The following is a 6000-nucleotide window of genomic DNA, read 5'->3' as shown; positions in this document are numbered from 1 at the left end:
GATAAGTTAACGCCGGATTTGTAAGGTGTGAAGTAAATGATAGGTCAAGCATCCCCGTTGTTTCATGAGTAAGGGTGGGTCATAATAGTCGCAAGGTTTTGTCAATCAACCCCGGTGGTTAATGAGCCGTGTCTGTAAAGTGTAAATGTAAGCTTTGCAAAAACAGCCTCGAATTTTCTCAGGGCCTGTGTGCTAAGCTGATGCCATGTCTGTAAAGTGTAAAGTGTAAGATTTGGAAAAACAGCCTTGGTTTTTTCTCAGGGACTGTGTGCTGAGATAGCCGTGTCTGTAAAGTGTAAAGTGTAAGAATAGGAAAAAGCCCCGTTTTTTCGCTGAGAGTGGTGGGTCATTGTCAATTAGCCGTGTCTGTAAAGTGTAAATGTAAGCTTTGGAAAAAGAGCCTCGAATTTTTTCAGGGCCTGTGTGCTAAGATAGCCGTGTCTGTAAAGTGTAAAGTGTAAGATTAGGAAAGGCCTCCATTTTTTTCTCAGCCTGTAATGTGGTTAATGAGCCGTGTCCGTGTAAAGTGTAAAGTGTAAAATTTGGAAATAAGCCTCTTTTTTTTCGCTTGGCCTGTGTGCTTATGATAAAAGCGTCTGTAAAGTGTAAAGTGTAAGGTTTGGAAATATTTCTTTTCTCAGGACCTCTGTTTTATGGGAGAGCCTGTGTCTGCAAGATGTAACTAATGTCTTTTTCTCGGAGCATTTCTCCGTTGTTGAACATAGATTGTGGTATATAGATGACCCGTGACTGAAAGATAAAATATGTAAGATTTGGTATAAAGACAACAATGTCTAGGACAGCATAAGAAAAGGAGGTTACATAACCTTTCAAATTAGTCTTGCCTAAACATTGAATTCCCTTGGGTGCTGTATTCTTCAGTGTAAAGTTATTTGTAAAGTTCTGAAATGGGTCATGTTTTTCTATGTCCGATTTCTTGCCATATATAAATGTAACCATCTTGTTTGGCAGCTGTTCCCCTGGCCCCCTGTCTCCAGGGCTATCTCTCCAAGCATCTGTCATCCCCCTCACCCAGCAGATAATTGATTAGGAGGTGGGCACACCATGTATTCCACAGGGTGCCCAACCTGATGGGCCTGCCAGGATCTGGGTGTCTATAAAACATTGACTACCTTAGGATTTGGGATCCGGAATGGGACACTAAGGTTAGGTTGACTCGCCGATAAAAATCTTATTTCCATTAGGTAATCCCAGTCATTTATGACACATAGATCCCATCAATTGAGGCAATTACCTGAAATTGCGGATGAAAAAGTTCAGTAAAATTGATGTCACATTTTGGAGTGTGTGGCCCAGACTGATGATATGTCTCCTGGCACAGCTTGGCTTTTAGCACAAACCAGGGCACAGTAATTGGTACCAGTTGTGAGGGAAGTGTATCAGTCAGTGGGTGTAGGATTTGAACTCAGACTGGTGGTGTTACAGTTACAAGCACATCTCTCTGTGTTTCTGGAAACTCTGAGCCCTGCTGTTGCCAAGGATTTGTTCTCAAGGATCTACAACCTGAGTGAGGGATTTCACTGTTCCTTGTTTGAATGGCAAGTCATAGCCTGTGAAATTGCCAGCTTTCAGAAATGCAGCTGCCATGACTCCTGAACTTTTTGCTTTCCTGGATGTGCTGAAAGGATTTACAGGAGAAGAAAGAAGGTTTGACTTGTGTGGAAAGAGCAGAGGTAACCATTGTAGAGGATGTACAAAATGGGAGCTAACTGATCCTAACTTAGGATGAAAGAGGAGTTTGCCAGTATTTCTTCCAGTATTGTTCCTGGCTGTTAGGATAACTAACCTCAAGGGTTACATTGTGGAATTGTCACATTCTACTCTCATAAATTTTGCCTGGTTTATTGGATGTGTTTCACTGTTTGGATTACTTTCAGTCTGCTGAACATAAAACTACTCAAGTGCGTCATCGAGGAAGTAAACTTCCCTTGTTTGGCTTTTGATAATCCCTGCTGTATCCTTATCAGAGAGGATTAAACTTGAAGGTTATTCCATGCCAGGCTCATAGGAATAAGATTATGCAAAGCTTTCTGAATTCAAGCTTCTACTTTACAACACCATCATTGACATTGAAGACATCGGTCAGAAAACAGTTTTCGAGGGATTATAACTGTTGCAACTGCCTGTTTTTGGCACGGTTGCTTCATCCTGCATTTCCAGATGTTTAGAGAGGTCTAAATGTCACCTTCACCAGCTGGCTTCCAGATTGCACATCTGCTGTACAACTACAGAAGGAATACTCTCCAAGAAAAGTTGCCAGTAGGCATCTTTAACTAAAAGTTCACCAGGAGAAATAAAGCTCACAGGATTTTTGGATCAGTGACGCCACGTGTCTGTGGGGCTCCCACACATGTTCTGAACCAAACGTTGAACAGCAGGAAGACTTCATCAGAGCGTTGCCTCTAGCACCGCTGACTGGTATTACGGCGGTCTCCACTCGGAATGCCGGTCACTCCGGTGGGAGATGGTGTACAGGGCAGCCCGAGCGCCAGCCCATGGCTGGGAGAAGAACAGGGAAGGAACATGGAGAGTGTTTTCTACATCACTGCTCTGTCACCTTCACCCAGGGCCAGTCCTCAGGCCCAGAGCCTGTCTCTGCACAGGGTAAGGATGCCTCATATCTGCCTGCCTTTGTTGTCATGTTGATGTCATGCTTACACAAATTTTCTTGTTCATGTTGATCTTTGCTTCCAGTTCATAAAGATCAGCCAAGTCAGCTACTGCTTTCACATATTGTGGGACATACATGTAATGTTTACGTTGATCTTTTTTATATTACTGACAAGGTTTACATAATTTTCAGATATCAAACCTACTTGATAATACTGCATGAAGTGGCTTGTATATGTAAGTGAAAGAATTGAGGGAAATGGCAGGCTTACAACTGAGTTCCTTTGCTGTTTCCTGCAAACAACGAAGCGGAAGTAGTGATTCGTGAAAATTTTCAAGTATTTTGCTTTCCGTTCAAAAGTGTACTTTCCTGGTTCCCCCAAGCAAAAATGGTACCATTTGCTGGAAACAATTAGTTTGTTTTGTGAACCATTAAACTGTAATGAAGAACAATTCAGGCTACCATTATCAGTTATGTCTGGGTAATAGGCTGAGAGGTTTTTTATTTGCCACAACTTTCAGCACAACGTATGACCTTGCGTAGGTGTGCATGTTTCCAATTACATTGATCTAGAAGGTCACACATGGTAGCATGAATGTCATGTACCAGCAGGCTGCATACATGTATACACAGAGGACACAATTTAGGCCATAAATATCTACAATTAACTGTTCAAACTTCTTAGACAAACGACCTTGATGGTTGGTTAGCCTATTCCAAAGTTTAGCTACTTTCTTGTTTTGTAGAACATCTTGATTAAAGATGTTGCAAAGATAATGATGTGATGAGATTACAAAACACAGATGTCTTTTGCTTTTAAATATTTATATAGTTTTATGTACCAATGTATCTTGTTTATTTTTGTATGTCTCTATCCTATATAGATAAAAGAGGCTGAAACAATTTTGTTGGCAGTTTCCTTATCTCTATGGGAGCTAATGGTGCTGTGCTTGACATTTTTTGGGCACTGCTACATGTACCTCAGATACAAGCAATATACTTTGGTCAGCCCTGGTGTTTTCTTTCTGTACTAATGAGCTGAGCAATGTTGTCACTCAGTACAAGTTGATTAGAAATTCAAAACTGTTCTAACATGACCTGTAATCCACACTGTGGTTTTAAAACAGATGTAGGTTTGGGATCGGAATGATCCACCTTAAATCATTGATGCTGATAATGCATGCACATAAAATTAATCATAAGCTATAGCTGTCATCATAAGTAATAATGGTGGTGATGCTGACTTGGTTTGGTTTGGTTTGGTTCAATTTGGATCTCCATTGCATTTGGTGACGGATCACTATTCTTCCTGGACTTTTGAAAGCCAACTACGAACTGGATGGTCTCAGCTATTTCTTATAATATAAGTTATATGGAAGTCCACCTTGCTCACATACATGTCTATGGAGTATACTGTATGGTGTTAGAAAGTATGGCCAGATTTTCCAGGTGTTTGCAGATGTTGACAAAGATCCTCTCAGGGGAGGGGATTACCCTGATCCTTCACTGCCTGATCTTAAGCTGCACAGCCTCCATTAACACCTCATCATTATAACCTGGGCTGTGCTACTGTGATGCCTCATCAGTAATGGAACCAAGCAGCCTAGTCTGATAACAGCATGGTTACTATGGAAAGGCTCAACTGTGCAAGGATTTTTTTGGGTCACTACTCTCAAAGCAGAGGTTGGTGGGGAAAAGGCTTGACCTTTTCTCATATGCCATATTTTTTACCAGCTTCCCCACTAGTCTGTGTAGCACAAACTCTGCTGTCTGGGGCTGTTACCTGGCCGGTGGATGTTGGGCGGGCTGCTATAAGCGAGATTTAATCAGGTTACTTCCCCACCAACTGGTTGAAAAATACTGCATATAAGGTCAGGATTTTCCCCACCAATGTCTACTTTGAGAGTATTGGGTCACCACTCTTGGGGGGAAAGACTTCGTACTGTGCTCTACTTTTCAGTGCTGTAATTGTCTAGTTTTTGCCAAGGTCACTTACAACTGTGATCATTGTCATGCCTATTCCAAATGCCTCCGGAGTTGTTTCTGGAAGGCATGCAATTAATGGTGCCAGAACTGGGGTTGGTAATGACTAAACTGCACAAAAGAGTAGTATAGATTGTGATAGGATGGACAATACATTGCTGGAATGAATGAGATTCCTGTGGGATCCTTGCTATCCAGAGGATTAGAAGTTTAATCTGCTGATGACTCAAGCAGAACTTATTTTCTTGTCCTGGTTTCTTCATTAGTTATGTCAGCCTTTATATATGTGGCAGTGTTCCAGATTTGACACTACCACTGCTCCCTTGTTGCATGATGGGCAATATTGATTACATCATATGGTTTCCATAGCGACCATCTGTAGTCATGTATAGCCTGAGGCACAGCCCACCTGTATGTCATGTGGAAGGTATGCACTTCTGCTTTCTAACATGCTTCTTCCATGTGTCATTTGTCAGTCAAGTTTAAATGAAGTCGAACTAAGTTGTGATTGATTGAACGGAAGAAGTGGTAGTTAAAAGTTAGGATGACATTCAACTACAAGTCAGGAGGAAAATATGATATAATTCATAGAAAGAAAATATGATATAGTTCATACATGACATTAAGACTATCTTCATTTCTTGAAATGTCTACTTTGTACCTGAGGCCCATAATGTCAAAATATCATATACTGGGTGACCAAATTGGATTACATTTACAAAATATTTTGACATGAGTTGTAGTGTCAGTGCTTATAGTTTATTTAAGCCCACATGTGGACTTCTGTCCTTCTGAATAACAAAAGGTATATATTCAGGCAGCTATCAATAGATTTCAAAGGACCAGGACTGGACCCCCTGGGTCCAACCCAAAAGGGGGTTGACTCAACCTGTCAAGGCCACTGCCAAAGTTCATAGGGGTCATCCCAAATTGAGACCCAACAATTGGCCCCACGGTGAGAGATTTATTGAGTCTATAGCTTCACTAGGCCAATTTTAAGAGAAAGATTGGTCATGGAGCTACGATTAGGAGTTTGGTGAGGAGGATCGATGTGCTGTGTTTTCTTTCGCTTACAGCAGTTAGAATGTAGAGTATACTGTTGTTAGTTCCTTTTCTGGCAATGAATCTACCCAAACTACTTCGGAAGGTGATTTTTTCCGTTTTTGTGATTTCATGTGCAGTATGGACAGATGTTTTACAGCCTGAACCTGGACGATCCTGTGGCCAATATTTATGCACACAGTGAAGTGTCACCGAATGGGCTTGTCCTTATTATGCTTAGCTCTCCTGTGTGTGTCCTCATATCTTGTTGGAAGGGCATGGCTTGAATCTCTATCTTCTTGATATTGTTACTTTTCTGTTAGGATTCCGTTGCAGCTATTCTT

The 6000-nt window shown here is 41.3% G+C and overlaps 1 protein-coding gene across 1 annotated transcript in view; it reads left to right on the top strand.

Annotated features, from left to right (window-relative positions):
• Positions 1 to 6000, top strand: part of LOC118426145 (unconventional myosin-XVIIIa-like) — a 96452-nt gene that overhangs the window by 56477 nt on the left and 33975 nt on the right. The window lies entirely within an intron of this gene.

This window comes from Branchiostoma floridae, chromosome 11, assembly GCF_000003815.2.
Source record: "Branchiostoma floridae strain S238N-H82 chromosome 11, Bfl_VNyyK, whole genome shotgun sequence".
Classification (NCBI taxonomy): domain Eukaryota; kingdom Metazoa; phylum Chordata; class Leptocardii; order Amphioxiformes; family Branchiostomatidae; genus Branchiostoma; species Branchiostoma floridae.
This window is presented reverse-complemented; position numbering and strand designations above follow the sequence as displayed.